The sequence below is a fragment of the Mandrillus leucophaeus genome, unplaced genomic scaffold, assembly GCF_000951045.1.
Source record: "Mandrillus leucophaeus isolate KB7577 unplaced genomic scaffold, Mleu.le_1.0 Scaffold730, whole genome shotgun sequence".
NCBI classification, from domain to species: Eukaryota; Metazoa; Chordata; class Mammalia; order Primates; family Cercopithecidae; genus Mandrillus; species Mandrillus leucophaeus.
Window position 1 is genome coordinate 1,953,780 of NW_012107920.1, and position 19,834 is coordinate 1,973,613.

General features: G+C 33.7%; 1 long non-coding RNA gene across 1 annotated transcript in view; it reads right to left on the minus strand.

The window, feature by feature from the left end:
- Positions 1–3,761: 3,761 nt before the first annotated feature.
- LOC105528759 overlaps positions 3,762–19,834 on the minus strand; it is a 65,036-nt gene continuing 48,963 nt past the window's right edge. Inside the window, exon 2 of the long non-coding RNA XR_001004402.1 lies at positions 3,762–8,107. This is a non-coding gene — a long non-coding RNA (uncharacterized LOC105528759). The remainder of the gene's footprint in view (positions 8,108–19,834) is intronic.

The following is a 19,834-nucleotide window of genomic DNA, read 5'->3' on the forward strand; positions in this document are numbered from 1 at the left end:
CTGGAGAATCAGAATGTACAAAAAAGAAAAAAAGAAATTGTAGAATTTAAAAATTCAAAATCTAAAGTTAAGAATTCAATAGATGGCCTTCAAAGCAGAACACAGGCTTACTGAAATAAAAGACAGGTAATAAAAAAAATTCAAAATTGTCCAGGTGTAGTGGCTCATGGCTGTCATCCCAGCACTTTTGGAGGCTACAATGGGAGGAATGCTAGAGGCCAGGAGATAGAGACCAGCTTGGGAAACCTAGCAACACCCCGTATCTTAAAAACACAAAAACAAAAACAAAAATCAAAACTGTTACACATATAGCTAGAAAAAAAGAACGGAAAATATAGGAACACAGTGAAAAGGTTAACATATATGTAATTGAAGTCTCAGGAGGAGAAAGAGATATTGACTAAAGATGTCCTAAAATTGAGAAAAGATGAAGACAGAGCTTTAACAAGGTCTCTGAATTCAAGCAAGAAATATAAAAAGAAGACCACATCAAGGCATAAAATAAAACTGCCAAAAAACAAAGTAAAAGAAAAAAATGTAAAAAGCAATCAGAGAAACAAAAAAGTTTACTTCAAGGAGACAATAAGACTGACGGCTGATTTCTAAACAGGTAAGAGAGAAGCTAGACATTAACAGGATGACATTTTAAAAGATCTACAGGAGGGCCTACACTTCTGGCTACATTGGAATAACAGGGACCAGATTTATCCTGCCACTGTCCTTAAAAAACTGAAAAACAACAACAACAAAACCAAAACCAACACCACCAACCAAATAAAAAGCAATAGTGAAAATACATGAAACAACGTTTTTGGACTTTGGACAATAGGCAGTCCAGGACAGTGAATCAAACAAATGAAGTGAGCCCTATGATTGCCCCCGCTTATAGTCTGGAGAATTTACAGAGTGTAGAGTGGGGCAACCAAACCAGAGCTTGGAAGTCTCCCTGAGTTGAGGACACAGAGTTGAGAATCTGGGGACACCAGAGCAGACAGAATTTACAGCTCAGAGTACTGGAGAGAAGAAATTATATGCAGAGAGGGCTGGGAGAGGCTGCACAGAGAAAAAGAGAGAGAGCGCGAGCGAGAATATACCAGAGAGCGAGTTTGGCTCTGAAGAGCTGTAGATCATTCCTTGAGTCTTTCTCTGAGTATTGATCAACACATATATGTGAGCAAATTAGCAAGGCCAGGGTAAAAATCACCAGGAAAGAAAAGGCAGAGCAATGACCTAAACTTACATATGGTCATCATATACTATAAAGAATATAAGGTAATATATTCAGAAGGGGATTGCCTTGGTTGTGAGGAAAACTCTGCTGTAGAATAGCTGCTCTGGTCTTGCCCATCAAAGCATAAAACAGCTTTAAAAGTATTATACTGTTTCTAAGTAATGTAACTGCATTCCTGAACAAAACTCAAAACATTTAAAAAAAATACAAAAATATTCAGCACCCAACACGATAAAATTTGCAATAACTGGCATTCAGTAAAAAGTTACCAGCATGTAAAGCAGAAAAATATAACCTATAGTAAGAAAAAAAAATCAGTCAATAGAAACAGGCCTGGAAATGGCACAGATAACATAATTAACAAACATGAACATTAAAACAGTTATTACAGCAATCCCTTTTTATCTGTGGGGGACACATTCCAAGACCCTCAGTAGATGTCTGAAACCAAGGATAGTATCGAACCCTATATAAATTTTTTCCTATATGTACATTTCTATGATAATGTTTAATTTCTAAATGGAGCATAGTAAGAGATAAACAATAACTAATAATAAAATAGAATAATTATAACAATATGCTGTGATAAAAGGCATGTGAATGTGGTTTCTGTCTCTCAAAATATCTTATGGTACCATACTTACCTATTTTTGGACCGTGGTTAGTTGTGGGTAACTAAAACCAAGGAAGTGAAACCACTGTATATGTTTTATGTTCCTGAAGATAATGCAAAGCATGAACAAGTTAAGGAGAGCCATACAAAATTTAAAAAACTCAATTCTAACTTATAGAGATGAAAAATACAATGTCCGTGAAGAAAGAGGCCCTGGATGGATTAACAACACATTAGACACTGCAAAAGAAAGATTAGCAAACTTGAAGACAAAGTAATAGAACTATCCAAAATGAAACAGAAAAAAATCGAAAAGAAATATAATAAAAATATAGTTAGTTAGAACGAATAAGATCTAATATTTGATAGCACAACAAGGTGACTACAGTCAATAATTTATTGTACATTTTAAAATAACTGAAAGGGTATAATTAATTGTAACAAAAAAGTAAATGCTTGAGGTGATGGATATCCCATTTACTCTGATGTGATTATTATGCACCGGATGCCTATATAAAAATATCGCATGTGCCCCATAAATATATACACCTACTATGTACACACAAAAATTAAAAATTAAAAAAAAAGAATGAAGCATGAACAAGTTGTAGGATAACTTTAAGTAGCTTAATATCCAGAGAATAGTAGTTCCAGAGAAAGAAGAAAAAGTGATAGGGAAATATATTGGAAAAAATAATGGCTGAAATTTTCTGATAAAGACTGCAAACATGGATCCAAGAAGTTCAGCAAACCACAGGCACAAAAACATGCAGAAATCGACACTACACATCATAATCAAATTGATTAAAACAAGTGACAAAGGGAAAATCTTTAAAGCAGCTAGAGGACACATAATGTACAGAAAATAAAAATAAGAATGACAGCAGGAACAAAGCAAACCAGAAATATTAGAGCAACGTCTTTAAAATACTGAAAAAAATCCACAAAACCCTGTAAACCTCAAATTCTATATGCAGCATTTTTTTCACAGAATGAAGGCAGAAAAAGAGTCACATTTTCAGACATACAAAAGTTGAACCAACAGTTCTTCACTAGTATAGATGATAAATACTTTGGGCAGAAGGAAAATGGTAACAGGTGGATAACATGGATGTATGCAAAGAAAATAAGGGCGCTAGAAATGGTAAATATGTGAGTAAATATCACATACGTTCATTCTTATTTTAAAAATTTTCTTAAATATAATTACTTTTTAAAGTTAAAAAAGTTACAATTATGTGCATATGTAGAAGTAAAATGTGTGACAAATCACAAAGGTCATACATCATGAAACAATAATTTAGCAAAGTAATGTGATAGTTTAGATATTACCAGTTTATAGAATTTTTGCCCCAAAGACACCTGCTGCCCACTTCCACTGCATTCCTCTTGTACTCATGTACTAAATTCTAAGTTCACTCCAGGTGATAACAGTGCTACATAGTCTGTTTACATTTACCTTATCATGATTGAATAATCAAATGCAACAGAAACAGTGTTTTTAGATTTCAGCTATTGACAGCAAAATTCCACGTACATATTCCAAAGTGAGTAGAGGTGCTTTATGGTAGATTTGAGTCAGTCTATTATTTTTTAATTAAAATAATTTGATCTCCCCTCTTAGGTTCTTTCTAACCATAATCACTAAAAATGATATTTCTCTTCAATATTTTATTGCTATAATTTTATTTTATATCTAAATAGTTTTGAAAGATTCCTAAGGTGCCTAACAAATTTGTTCATATTGACATTTATCTTTATTAAATTTGTAAAGGAAGTCAGACAGTTTGACAGTGAACTTAATCTGTTTCCTTACTGCAATATATTTTATACTGCATATCTAGTACACTGTCTTCAGGATTGTACATTTATACATTTGATTAAGATCGATGTATAAGAATTGCATTGAACTATGTATAGGATTTGCAATAGGGGATTTTATTTGAATACAAAGTAAATATATATTTTAGACATTTGGGCTTGTGCATTAAAATACATCTTTGTTAATAATCAGATAGTCCAGAAATTGGTGGCTTCTAAAATACTAGCATACACCAAAACTATATTTAGAAGACAATTAGATTAAAAATTAAGCATATAAAGACTTCTGCAAAGGAATATCATTATATACAATATTTTAATGATTCTCAAAAATACACATTTATCATTGTCAAATTCTATTTATGAAGTCCTACATTAAATAATTCAACTTTTAGAAGTTTAACTTAACTTACGCTAAAACATGTAATAAAAAAGTTTTTTTTTTCTAATTTCAGTATATATGCTGCCGAAGCGAGCACAAGAAAACCTTTTCAAAAAAGATTATTCTAGTAAAAGGAGTACAAAAAATTTGGTAACTTGAGATGCTCTTCTGGAACGTATGCTGCTAGTTTAAATGTGCAAGCTCCAACTTAACAAATGCTTAAAATATTTGAGTTTTTAAAACAGTGCCAAAACAAACCACATCTTTTCTAGAGATGACATATTTAGCTAAGCACGAGCAAAATAAATCTCTCAACCATTCCATGTATTTGTTTAAAAGCCTAAGAAACCACGTGCATTTCCAATAAAACATGAACAAAATACTGAAATCACTGGAGCCTAACAGTTCATTTATAAATGATTTTTTAAAAAGGTAAATGTATCAGTGTGTGTGCATGCATATATATGTAAAATATGAATAGATAGGTTAGCTGTAAATACTAGTTACCAACAACACAATAAAATCAGTAAAAAATGTGGGTTCCAAACACATCATATGTGAAAAGACAAAAATGTATGAGCCATGGCTATTTCATCATACAATGCCTTATTAATCACAACTATTTGAAACTAGAAACTTTAAAAATAATTGTGATCTTTAAGAATAGTACATATAAAATGTTTTTCTATGAAACTATATTCAATATTAAAAGTATACACTTTAATATTCTAGCTTTTTAATAAAATAAACTAATTATATAAATAAGTGACCTGATAAGATGATAGGACTGAGTTTATTTGAATAAGGAAATATACAAAGGATCAACTTTATCATTGAAAAAATAAGCAAAATATTTTATTGCATAAAGTATTTAAAATACATTAATAATTTCTAACTTATTTATAAAATTTTAAATTCTCATATATTAATAATTAATAACTTTGCTTTAACTGCTTATACCTTGCTTATAACCAATAACTTTGCTTATAACTGGTTTTAGCTCTAAATTGCTCTAGGAGATACAGCAAGGCTTGAAGTTTAGACTACCATGTTATAAAACTAAGCTGACAGGTTTTAGCATCAGGCCAAATTAAAAATAGTACAAAGAGACTCATGATATGTTTTATTAGGAATGAATTGTCACAATATTCCTAATTAGTGAAGGCTGAGGCAAAGCATACTGCCACTATAATACCACAGAGAAGTGGTAATAATGTGATGCTGTTTACACATGCAATTCACATTATTGTACTTCATTGAAAGAAATGTGTACAATCTTTTGATTACTAAGGAATTCGTATGTAGTATGTGAAAGAAATGGTACTATAACAACATAAATTGCAAGAGTTAAAATCTTTACTTTGAAATTTTTTTCTTACAGAGAGATTTACAGACTCATAGTTACATGGAATGTGGTTATAAGATCTTAGTTCCAGGTCCCAGCCAGTCCTTGGCAAATTTCAAGACTTACTGAGTCTGTTTCCTCATCTGTAGAATGAATATAATAATAATTATAATGACAGTAATACTAAAATTATCATCATCATCATCATTATTATATGGGTTATATATAATTTATTATTATTATGATTGTTGATAGGATCAAATGAAAAGAAAAACAGATGTAAAACGACTTTGTAAATCAAGTGCTACAAATGTTAGTATTAGCATTTCTGCCTTTCCTCTAAGTTACTTATTTTTACAAGAAGAAGTAAATTCTCATATTACTATAGGATTTAGTAGATGATGTATAAAACAAACTCAAAGCAACATTTCTCAGCAGTGTGGAATACTTCTAAAGTTGCATTATTGTTGAATATATAGAGAACCTATCTTCAGTAGGCAAGGCTATTCATTCATACAGAAAAAATATATAAAGACCATCTGACACACTGTTGATGGACACTTTTAAGTGTAAGAAATTAAGATAATATTTGGCTGTAATACTTTGAACTTGAAATTTTGTAGACAACTCATTTTCAAGAGGATGTGATATTTTTGGGAGATTACCTATACTGAACAACAGTGGATGTTACAATTATTTTGCAAATTTAACTTTATAATATCATATTCTATAAAAGTTCCACATCTTAATTATAGGAATTGGTTATTCTAATTTGATCATTTAAGTGTAGAAATATTTGTTTGGAAATCGTGAAATGTGTTTATACTATATTTTGTGTCTTCTAAAAACTCAGACAAAATAACTCAAGAAAAGTTCATCTGTTTTCAGGATTAAACTGAAAATTCAAGTTTACTTGTGACTTATTTTAAGTGAGATCAGGAATGGACTATTTCATGACAAAAACTTTCTCATTACTTACCTGCACCTCCCAGATGACTTTAAAGATGCTCTTTCTTCACATAGGGAGCTGTTACACGTTTCAAATAGAGCCCAGAGACAAAAACTGCATGCATGACTAAATCATTACATATTTCTCTATTATAGAGTCATTGGTCTATGAGAGGATATAATTATCTTTAGGACTATAGAGCAAATTAAACTAGTTTGTTTTAACCTCTGTTGTCCCTTATTTTCTAATTCTCATAGTTAAAAAAGGTACTTCAATGGATACAGATTTAATAAGGAAGAAATAGAGTTTGTTAGTACTATGATTCTTTTGTCACCTATGACAAAGTAGCTTACATTTTCCTGTGGAGTAAAACAAAATTCAAATGGATAATCTACTATAGTATATGAAAGAATGGAGAAATAAATTGTCCTGAATGTACTTATCCTGTAAATAGGCAATGGTAGATAATTTAGCCCAATCTTAAAGATGAATTAAGAATATATAGACTTAGAAAAAAATTTTACTTGCCTACAAAATTTTCACTAATTAAATCGCAACTTGTCTATTTCATTCTGTTCCAGGCACAGTCATTTCCTCTTGGTCTTTCATCTGTCTCATCTAAAAATATGAAAGTATTTTCTTTATAGCTAATTACATAAAAATCTCAGTTCTATTCATAACTTCATATGACTGCTATGCTGTAATGATCTTATTTCTGAAATAAAATAAAAAGCAGGTAACCTCAACCAAATGGCAAGTTTACTTTTTTCTGAATTCTTATATTTCTACATTATAATTTTATTGTATATTATGTATTAGATCCCCCTCCTCCACAACAAAAATCAAATGGCAATTAAAAAAAGATAAACAATAAGAACACTTAACAGGTTTGATGGTCTCTGTTCTTTTAAGACAGAGGCATGCTAATTTTCAAGCAAAAATGACAGAGATTTATAGCTTAAGTAGAATTTAGATAATTATTCAGACCCAACATTAAAAAATACTGACAATGTGAATTTATAAGTACACATTAACAGTCTGCTCTTTTTATTGAAACAGTTTGCATTATTTACAGTGAAACAAAAATCATGCCTTGATGAATGTAATTTTAATATATCCATCTCTTATTAAACAAATTATACATTTAATTCATGGCATCTATATTTAATATCTTTTAATACTAACAAAGATTACATACATGCATTGAAGGAAGACTACACACTCATGTTTAGGCCTCTCTCATCAGTTAAGAAATATTGAAAAATGCATGTATTTGAAGTTTTGACCTAACACAGTGGATTAAAGCTTAGACAATATTTACTTTGCTGCACTTTGATTCAGAAAGGGCCACATGTGAAGATATGATACTAACCAACTTTAACATGTTTCTATAATGATCTCTCAGTAAAAAGATTTATATTAAAGATATTGAGATATAAAATAGTTACAAAATAAGCTGTAACCTTATAGCTACGCATTGGTAAAAGTCTGTAGTTAATATATTTGGATAAATAACTCAAGTCAGCAGCAAAGTGGTTAAACATTTGTGATTTGATTTTATCTCAGCTTGGAATGTGGTTGGAGTGTCCCACTTCTAACAACTGTTTGCTAAGTTAAGGCTTTAGTGTTTACACAGTGTTGAATGAAGCAGCCTGGTCACCAGATGTGATCGCTTCCCCAGACTGTCGTTTTTTTTCAATCAGATCACTGTCCTCATGGTCCCGGTTCCAACCTTCTTTCTCAGTACATCCACCAGCCTTTCCAACCTAAGTTGGGGTTGGGATGGGGGTGAGAAGGGGGAAAAAAAGGGCAATTATTGTTAAGAATGTCCTGGCTGATAAAGGACAGTATTTGCCTGTGACCAAGCAGTCCTCACAGTCATGTTAAGAAACAAAGCATTACTGTGAAAGACACTGCTACAGAGTGCCAAGTATCTGAGGTTTCAAAAACCAGCAGTGACACAAACTTTAACCCAGATCCTTGAATTATGTCAGCATTAGATGCCACACAAAGTGGCATCTAATAAGATACTTACTTCAATGCATTTACCTACTTGTATTAATGTTGTGAATGAATCATTTAGTATGCAATGACAGGATCACATATTAAATGTAGAATAAACTGATTTTTACCTAAGAAAAGCACATATTTCAAAACAGAAATACCAGCAATGTTTCACTTGTTACTTAGCTAGATAAGTGATTCACTGGTTGGTATACTGTGTAACTTCTATGAGGTACTAAATTCCCATCTTTTCATAGAATCAGCTGATAAAAATAAAGCCAGAAATTATGTGGCTAGGTGGAAAAAATTTCAAGTTACAGTAGAATGGAAATAATTTAAATATACATAATGATTTGATACTAAGGAAACCAGACTTTTTGTTCTAATTAAAAAACAAGTTTCTATTTCTGAGTAGCATAAATACACTGGAAATTACCTACATAGACTTTTTCGTCAAAGAAAATGATTTTTTTTGGTTGATTAAAAACTAGTCAATTAAATCGAAAAGAGAGTCGAAAGTTCAGAAGTCCATTCTGCAGTGTTCTTAGACTACTCTATGAGCGGGAGGTCACATTCACGTGGATCAGTGAGAGTTTTGCTTGACAAAAGATGATAGAATCAGACCATTAATTGGTTTTCTTCTTTTATTTTCTTTACTGAAAGCATAAAACCTCAACCAAAAATCTTGCTTGATGTTATACACACAGAAATCTTCCTTATAAGTAAATATCATGCCTAGCAGTTTTCATATACACAATCTTTCTCTCTCAAAGACTGGTAAGCGGCACAGTCTAGTCTGCTTCACAGTTTGCCTCATTTATATGGATCCATGCATGAGGGTCCTCTGCAAATAAACACAGCACAGAGCTAGACACGAAAGGAATGAGGGTATTCTTAGTGTCATATACGCTGGGTTAGAAGATTTGGAAGTTTCAGTAAGGAATGGACAAATCAACTGCATATAATGCTGAAAACTAGCTGAAGTTTATTGGATGATTTTGTATCTATCAAGAATTCTGTTAACAAAAAACAGGAAAATAAAACAAAATCATTCAGTACATCAAAAAACTTTGCTCTAAGAAATACAGTAATGATCTTAGAGTAAAAAGGCAAATCTTGTCTAAGTTCATTACTACAAACTTTTCTAAAATGCAAACTATACATAAATGTTGTATATCCACTAAAACAGTCTAGTGGTACAAATACCCGAACTAGAAGAGTCATTAGAAAATTCACTGTATTCTCAGATTAGTCTGCAGTACTTGAACCTTCCCTAGTGGTTAAAAACTAGTGCTAACTTATACACTCTGAATATTATGACTCATAGGACTACATGAATCCTTTAAGGCAATATTTAATTAACTTGAGTTGTGGATGAGGGGAAAGAAAAATGTATGAATTACAGAATTACACTATGAAATTTTAAGTTTATTGTTAAAATCTGATAGTAACTTGAAATAACCATTAAACAGCTCCCAGCAGAAATCATTATAAGACATTAGTAGCACTTCTTTGCATATATTGTTAAAAGCCAGAAAATATTACTTGCAAACTGGCTAAATGTATCCCTTCTCCATAATATAACTTATACTACTAACTAGTGAAAAAACCTTCTTCACAATATAAAAGCTCTATTTTGTCTAGTTATTATTATTGTTACTATAAATTCAGAATCAGTGGAATCCCAAATTATTGAGATGAATCTGTGTTGTGCTTCTTCTGGCTTCTCCTTTACAGACAGGCTCATCTTACTTTTGTTTCCTTTTTCTACATTAGGACATCTTTCCATTTAGAATTCTTATATCTTGTTAAGGCGAGAGATTAGGAGGAAATACTTAAATATCATGTTTTGCAATGTCTTCATTATATTTCAACAATTACCAGATCAACTACATTCTCAATTTATCCAGGTCGAATGATTTATGAAAATCTGCTCTCAGAAATGAGAAAAATGTCACTTACTTAGTTTTGTGAAAGCTTACTGACTTCTGTAGCACAATGAAGCACCTATTCCTTCCTGTAAGGAATGGAATACACCTGCCAAACATGGGCTGTGCCAACAGGAAGGTAGACATGTGTGTCTGTTGAAGCACCTTGCAGGATTTGCCTGCAGGCTATTCTTACTATCCAAATCAACAATGTCCTTAAAAAATTATGTAGCTCACTAAAATAGGCTCCAGATGCTTTAAATATTACTCCATAATATCTTCCCAACAGCATCATGAAACACGAAAAGGGCTAGAGCTAGGATTAGGATTTCTCCATTTTAAATATGAAGAAACTGAAGAACAGACAAGTAAACCCTTATACAAGATTGTGAGGTAAAACAGTGATAAACCTGGGCCTGGTTTCCTTGTTTTTAGTTCAGAGCTATTTCCATTACGGTTTGAGTTACTATAGACCTACAGATTTCACATTACAGGTTAATGAACTATTTGTCTTAGTAGCATCATTAAAAAATTTTCCTCAAGTTATTCAGTTTATCTGAGGACATATTTGCTGGTGTGTTTCATCTGGTATTCTAGTAACAACATGTTATAAGAAATTAAATTACAACCACAGAACATACATTCTTCTCATCTATACAAAAAACATATTCTAAGATCAACCACACGCTTGGTCATAAAACAAGTCCTCATAAATTAAAAAAATAAAATCATACCAAGCACACTCTCAGACTACAGTGCACTAAAAATATAAATCAATAACAAGAAGATCACTCAAAACTACACAAATACATGGAAATTAAACAGTTTCCTCCTGAATAACTCCTGGGTGAATATCAAAATTGAGGCAGAATCAGAACATTCTTTGAAATGAATAAAAACAGGTATACAAATTACTAAAGTCTCTGGGATGCAGCTAAAGCAGTGTTGAGAGGAAAGTTTATAGTGCTAAATGTCTTCATCAAGTAGTTGTGAAAATCTCAAATTAACAATCTAACTGCATCTAAAGGAACTAGAAAGAAAAGAATAAATCAATCCCAAAGTTAGTAGAAGAAAATAAATAACTAAAATTAGATAAGAACTAAATGAAGTTGAGATGCAAAAACCCATACAAAAGATCAATGAAATCAATTTTTCAGAAAAATAAAGAAGACTGATAGACTGCTAGCTAGATTAATAAAAGGAAAAAAGAGAGACGATCGAAATAAGTACACTCAGAAATGACGAAGATGACATTACAACTAATCCCACAGAAATATAAAAAATCATCAAAGAATACTATGAACAACTCTATGCACACAAATTAGAAAATCTATAGGAATAGACAAATCAGATGAATCGGTAATAAAAGATCTACTAACAACAACAACAACAACAAAAGCACTGGACTGGATGGACGCACAGCTGAATTCTACGAGACATACACAGAAGAACTGGTACCAGGCCTACTGGAAACTATTCCAAACAATTGAGGAAGAGGAGCTCTTCCTTAACTTATTCTATGAAGCCAGCAATAGCCTGATATGAAAATTTGGTAGAGACACATGAAAAAAGAAAACTGCAGGCCAATATCCCTGATGAACTAAGACATAAAAAATCCTCTACAAACTATTAACAATCTGAATCCAGTAGCACATTAAAAAGTCAATACACCATGACCAAGTAAGCTTTGTTCTGGGATGCAAGGCTGGTTCAACATATGCAAATCAATAAATGTGACTTGCCACATAAACAAGCCACAATGACTTTTGCACCAACCTATAGGAATTACCATCAGATTACAAAACCAAAGTATATAGGGGGGTAATTTGATAAGAGCCATATAGCTAATGGGTTTTGAAACTGAGACATGATGCTAGGTCTAACTACCGTGTTCCTGATTGCTCCAATTTGCCACAATGCTTCCAAAAGTATAGAGACTTTTAAGGCTTATTCCTGAATTTTTGTGGCTTGAATTACTCTTATTGACTAGGTAATTTATTGCAAAGGGACAGGAAGGAGTAAAAGCAGAACAAATTCCTCATCATTAATTGAATTGTACGAAAGTAAATATCTCATTGTAGATTCCCTTTTTGAAAATAATTTTTGTATTTGTCAATGTGAGAATAGGAAAATTCTTATTGGTTACTTTCTTTCCAGAAAAAAGCATTCCTATTACTTAGGCAATGAAGTTGGCTTTTTGTTTATTTTTCCTTTCCAAGAGGAAAAAACCAGGGAAATCCAAGAGAGGCAAATAACAATTATCCTTCCAGAAGAGGAGACAAAGTCACTAAAAATGCTGCAGCTAGGGTTTGCCATTAGTATTCAAGATCTTGCCCCCTTTCAATCAGAAGGATGAGAAGACTTTAAATATGATTTTTGTTTCTATTATCACTATGGTTGTTGTTTTGTTGGTATTTTTAATGTTGATGTATTTTATCATCTTTTCTTTACATTTTGCTCCCTTGATGACACTTAAATGCTCATGACTTCCAAATTTAGACCCCTTTCTCAAAATTCTCTTCTGCATTTTAGACTCACTTATCCAACTGCCTTCAAGGTATCTCCTCTTGCTTATACTGTTGGCATATGATACTCAGTATATTTAAAACATAACTATTTTAATTCTTATGCATGTTTCAGTATTTCTTGTCTTGATTAATGTTGCCATCCATTCACTCACTCGATCTTTCAGCTAAAATATTTAAGAAAAACTTGGTATGTTATTTATTTTATTCTTTACTTCAATTTGAACCTGTGAAAACTTTGTGATGAAACTGCTGATGTAGACAGTGGAACACAATGAAAGGGTTTTAACTCATCTAGTAACATAATTTGCATTTTAGAAAGTTCATATTGCCAATACTGCAGTGATGGGATGAAGGCGGGTTGACCTGTAAGTCAGAAGATCACATAGCCTTTTATTTAAAAAATACCTTAGTGAGCATAATGGTATGAATGTACTTACTGCCATTAAACTATACACTTAAAAGTGGTTAAGTTGATAAATTTATGCTATGACATTTTACCACAATTTAAAAATATGTCAGGCCAGGCAAGGTGGCTCACACCTGTAATCCCATCACTTTGGGAGGCCAAGGTGGGCGGATCACTTGAGGTCAGGAGTTCGAGACCAGCCTAGTCAACATGGTGAGACCCTGTCTCTACTAAAAATTTAAAAATTAGCCAGGTGTGGTGGCACATGCTTGTAATCCCAGCTACTCGGGAGGCTGAGGCACAAGAATTGCTTGAACCTGGGAGGCAGAGGTTTCAGTGAACTGAGATCGCACCATTGCTCTCCTGCCTAGGCAACAGAGTAAGACTCTGTCTAAAAAAAATAAATAAATAAAAATAAAAATAAAAAATAATCCCAGTGAGAGCCAAAGGCCTGAATTAGAGCTGTAGCAATGCAGATGGAAAGAAGGAGATGCATTTGAAGGATATTTAGGATATGGGATCCAAAGGACTTCATGACCTCTGAGGACAGAATGAGCTGAGGTGGGTTGGGCAAGATTGGCTGACTCCTAGGATTCTGGTTTTGATGACTAGATAGATAGTGATGCCCTAATCAAGATAATGGAGAGGAATAACAGTAGATTTTTGCTGGGGAGTATGTGTGTGGGTATGTGTGTGGGGGGAATATGTGTGTAAGTTAAGTCTTACACGTTTGTGGTGTCAGTAGGACATAAAAGTGGGGATGTTAAGCAGACACTTGGATATAAGAGTCTGTGTTAAAGAGAGAATATTAGGTCTATTTCAGTTCAATCAACAAGTATTTGTTGGGTAATTCCTATATGCCAGGCATTGTGCTGGGCTTTGATTATTTAAAGAACTGCTTCTTACTCATAAGAAGCAGTAAGGTGGGAAAGTAGATCTTTATATGGATAACTCCAGTAAGTTATTAGTAAATGTTATAATATAAACACAGGTATTAACAGAACCTACCTTGGGTATGGAAGGAGAGGAAAGGTCTATAAAGGCTTCCTGATGATGCCTAAGTGTTGAAGGATGAGAGTTACCTCAAGAAAGGTAAGAATGGAGACAGGGCATGGATGTGCATTCCAGGCAGAGGAAATAACACACAGGTATAAAAAGCTTGATGCATTTCAAGTACTGCCAGTAGTATGGTTTCTCAGAACAACAAAATAAGAGGTGAAAGATAGCAGGAAACGGGGCTAGACAGGCATGCCATACATACTACATTTTACTTTCAGTTGCAACTGAAGCCAGAGGAGTGGATGGAAATGTTTGGAGAGAGAAGAAATAAAAAAGAAGAAAGGGAGGAAGAGGATAGAACCAAAATGACAAAAAATATATAAAGAAAATAAATTTTAAAAATAATTTGAGCAAGAATGGTCAAAGAAGTAAAAGATGGACCAAGAATAGGACAGTCACAGAATCCAGAGAAGAGAACTCCAAGAAGGGAGTGATCATCAGAGTCAAGTAGGTGCTTAAACAAGATCAAAGTGAAGTGTCCATTTGATTTGCCAGGAAGTGATAACCTTTTTTGAGTGCAATTGTAATGGTATGATAAAAGTGAGATAAAGCATGAATGGAATGTGAAAAAGTGAAAACTAAGCATAGGCTGCTTTACAAGATCTTCGTTAGAATGTAAAGAAAAGAGAATTGTAGTTACAAGGGGATGTTTGGCTGAAGGAGTCTTGTAAGAAATGGAAAACATGTGAATGTGTTGATACACTATGGAAAAGGAGAATACAGAAACATGCTAAGATATAAGGGAGGAAGGTAATGCTTTTTAAAATGGGCCTCTGAGGAATGGATCATAAGCATAACTTGTAGGATTATCCTTGAAACTATGACTGGTTAACTTTTCCTTGCAGACTAAAAGAAAAGAGGTGGAAAGAATATATCTGTGGATAATCCTGTAGGTGTAGAGGAAGGAAATGACAGAACTCATGCCTGCTAGATTCAGTTTTCCTCATGGAATAGAAAGGTAAGATTTCTGCTGAAAGCACAGAGTGAGGAAAAAGGCTGAAAGACAATAGTGAGGGTTTAATAGGACAAGAAAGGGAGGTGACCAGGGATATGAAAAAGGATTTTTAAGTGGTATTCATCTAGCTAAAGCTAGACACTACAGCTTTGTAGAAGACATAAACCATCATAGTGGTATACTTTCCCCCTCATCAACTCTATACTTTGGGGGTACACTTGGGGAAAGCAAGTTATAGAAGTAACTCAGAGTTTATGACTTACAGGACAGGAGGGTGAAAAAGACCAGGACATAAGGAAACTAAGTGTCTTAGGGACAAAGTGATTAAATCTAGACTCCAGACTGAGGAGAGAAGAAAGCAAGTCAACAAAGGGCTGTTACTCTACAGGGAGAATGGAGAGAGCAAGGGACTGGATATCTTGATTTGTGTTGAGGCTAAAAAGCAAGAAAAGTTGGAATAAGACTGTGATTCCTGTCAGAGAGGCAACTTTGACCTTAGGATTTCAGATGTAGAAAAGTTCTGAGTGACAACAAGATCCAGAGTGAGTAGCTGAAGTGAAAAGGTAAAGGTCATTAACATTCAGGAGGCAAATGAATAATGCAGGTTATTGACACAGATATTGAAGTTTGTTAGCATGAATGCAGAAGCTGGAGTAGAGAGGAAGACACTGAATGAGATGCTTGAAACCCACATTAAATAAATGGCATTGATCAGGAGATCAGAAGCAATTACTGAACAAGAGGGATAGAGAATGATAGAGATGGATGATGTAAACCTCAAAGAAGGGGTTTTACATGGATGCAGAAGGTATGAAAGTACTAAAAGGGAACCAGAGCTTTCCTTCCTATTATACGGGGTAAAGCAGAAATGCTAGTGTTCAGTGGGCTACTGGGAAAAAAGTGTCCTTGGTAAATTCAAGTTTCAGGTAAAATGTGAGGGCGACACATTCAGTGCAGAAGTTGTGGATAGACACAAGTAGAAAAAAAGGAAAGAAGGTTCGTGAAGACAGATTAAAAGGAGCTGAGGTGTAAGGACAAAAGGAGAAGGAGGGAAAGATGGGGAGGGGAGGAAGCACAGAAATATATGGAAGAGGACAGGCAATTAATCGGGCTTACCCATTCCACCATGCAGAAACTGTAACTAATGAAATAAACTTCTTGCTCAGTTTTAGCCACAACCGAAAGATACATATACAGACTATAATGCACACAGATACATATAAAAATGAACATATGCAGACATATTTGTGAATATATACAGATACTACCATATAAATATGAACACACACAAATATGCTCACAAAAGTACATATAAGAAATCAGGGAATATAAAAAAATGAAATTGATAAAAGTATATCTGAAAAAGACTGAAGAAAGAATTCATAAGTGAAAAGGTGAAGGTAGAAGTAGATGGGAAAATGGGTTGAAAAGTCATACAGAAAGTGAAAACAAGAATTGTTAGAAAGTGGTAAGAATGGTGTATTAGTCTGTTCTCACGCTGCTATAAAGGGCTGCCCAAGACTGGGTAATTTATAAAGGAAGGTTTAAATGACTCACAGTTCAGCCTGGCTGGGGAGGCCTCAGGAAACTTACAATCATGGGGGAAGGGGAAGCAAACATGTCCTTCTTCACATGGCAACAGCAAGGAGAAGTGTAAAGCAAAAGGGGGAAAAGCCCCCTCTAAAACCACCTGATCTCCTGAGAACTAAGTCACTATCATGAGAACAGGAAGGGGGAAACTACTCCCATGATTCAATTATCTCCACTTGGTCCCTCCCATGAGATGTGGGGATAATGGGAACTACAATTCAAGATGAGATTTGGGTGGGGACACAGTCAAATCACATCAAATGGGGAGGTGAATAATAACTATATAGTCAGATAATTATTCCTTATTTTTATAGAGAGTTAGCCTCCTGGGCTCTTCTACCTGTCTGCCTACACCTACCCTTTAAATCATTACCCTACTTGATTTCCTTTATGAGGTGTCAAAATGTTAAGAGAATTGTTATATCTTTACTGTGTTTTACTTTTTTTTTTTGAGTCTAACACTTCCAGTCCTCGAAGGGCTTTGTATAGGTTAATAAATTGCTCACCATTATTGGTTACTCTCTCTGCTGTCCAGTGTCTTTAAAAACAGAGTCCTATAGAACAATCCAGTATGGTCATTACAAAGGGAAATGGAACTTATATCTCTCTCAATCTGGGAATTTACTTCTATCTTAATGCTGCCATGTTTCACTATGGGCTTAGACTTAGCGTTGGGACAAAAGGCTCACACACTAATACCTGGGCCTGCTTTGCCAGCAAAACCAAGGCAAACTTTCTTTTTTGACATTTACAATTAATATTTCCATTTCAGAATAAATCACCCAAAAGTCAGTAGCTTAAAACAACTCTATTTTATTTAATCATATCAATTTGGGCTTGGCTCAGCTATAAGCTTTGCCTGGAATCACTCAAGCAGCTATAGTTCACTGGGGCTGCATGGCACGTGCTAACAATTGGTCCTGCCTTCTGGCTAGGACTCCCTCTTTATGTGCGATCTCACTCTCAAGTAAGCTGGCTGGGATTTATTTACATGGTGAGCACAAGTCAGCAAGAGGGCAATGCCAGAATCAGTGAGGCCTCCTGAGACCTTGTTCAGAAGTTGTACAGCATCCCTTGGTTTCTTTTGTTGGTTAAAGTGAATCGCAGCCAGCCCAGATTCAAAGGGTGGATGGAGCAGGAGCAGCTGAAAAAAATTTGTGGCCATTTCTCATTCCACTACAGTATTGATCCTAAATTTAAGATTTTTACATTTATCCCTGTCAGATTTCATCTTCGTAAATATAGCTCATTTTCCTCAGCAATTCATATCTTTTGGCATCCTGAATTTGCTATCACTTTTTTTTTGTTCTTTTGAGAAGTCTACTCTTTATGTTTTTAACTTAGGTCTTCAGAAAAATATCGACTAGGAAAGAACCAAAGATAAAGTACAGAGAAAAGCTCTTAGAGGCAATTTTACAGATTATAATATGTATTCTTTTTCAATTAGCTACAAATTCTCAGAACTGTGCAATCATTTATTGATCTTTTCCAGAAAGTTATTTTGAGACAGTTTGTGAAATGACTTCTGAAATCAAGACATATTAAAGTTCATTATTCCTCCTTACCTACTAGCTATAGAGGTTAATTCCTGAAATATAGCTAGACCTGCAAGGCTCATTATATGGCAACTAGGACTGTTGTCGCTGTCAGAGCATACTAAGTCCTTAGTGAGTAGATCACTGAGTTATTAGGTCAGTCTGCAACTAAAGAATCTGGACCAGCTATAGTGTATCATCCAGAAGCATTTATACCTATTTCAATTAGAGTGTTAAAGGGCTTAATTAGGGCTTTTACAGATATCCAAAAAAGCCTAATACCTAATTTCATGATCTGTGACATGGAAGCAGAAGTTTCTAGACTGTGATGATACTTGGCAAATATGGTGTGTTTGCAGACCATTTCTTGTTGAAGTTGATACTATGCCTTGTATGGCTCACAGCATACAGCATTTACTTTATTTTTAAATTTAATTTTAATGAGTGATCTTTCAACATTCAATATATAGTCACCGGAAAGCTTTACTGACGAGTCCATGAGTCACTTTTATCAAACCAAACCGTGAATTCCAAAATACTACCAACCTAACAATGCTGTGTTTGGTATCATGCATTTTGCCTTATTAAAAAATATCTTTTTTTATTGAACAGATTCACTATTAAATGCATAGGAACTTACAAATTGATCTTGTTTTACACAATTTTGAGACTAAAACATTTGTTTGTAATCTTATTAATAGAAAACTCAAATGTAATAATGGGTTGTGATTGATTTGGCTGTGGGCATAATTTATTTACCTAGAATTGGACACTACAACAATAATAAAGTGAGATTTCAGCTGTAATTATGGTAGAGAAAATGCAAAAAAAAAAAAAATTGACACCAGCAGGGATGTAGAAAGCCAAAGTAACTATCAACTATGACTTATATCATACATATAAGTGTTTTCCGTGACAAAGGATAGTGTTAAAAATCTTAGCCTAGCTAAGGTGTCATTGAAAGTTTACATGGATATAATAATTAGAATCAAGCATTCTTCTCTCTGTTAATCTTCATATCAAGATGTTTGAGATTAAGTAGAAACCAAAGAATGCATTTTAAAAGGCCCTCTTACTACCTACTTGATCCAATGTGTTCAGGTATCTCCAATATCTTGTGATAGTCATGAGATTTGAGAATTTTCATCAGTACTAAAATGTTGCTAAATTTAGAGCTTTATGTAAGTTTAAGCAGAGTAGACACCTAGGTTTTGTTTAAACACATTTCAGTAAAAAAAGCCAACTTTCAGCAAAAGCATTGATTGTATTATCAGTCTAGTTTTTGACCTAAAAATGATGACTCCCAATTCAATACTTATGTACACATTGTTTCCACTACCAACCGTCACTATCCCAAACACAGGGGATACTCAGGAAATGAAGCTTAGAAAATTCTTTTTTTATTTTTTATTATTATTATACTTTAAGTTCTAGGGTACATGTGCACAACGTGCAGGTTTGTTACATATGTATACATGTGCCATGTTG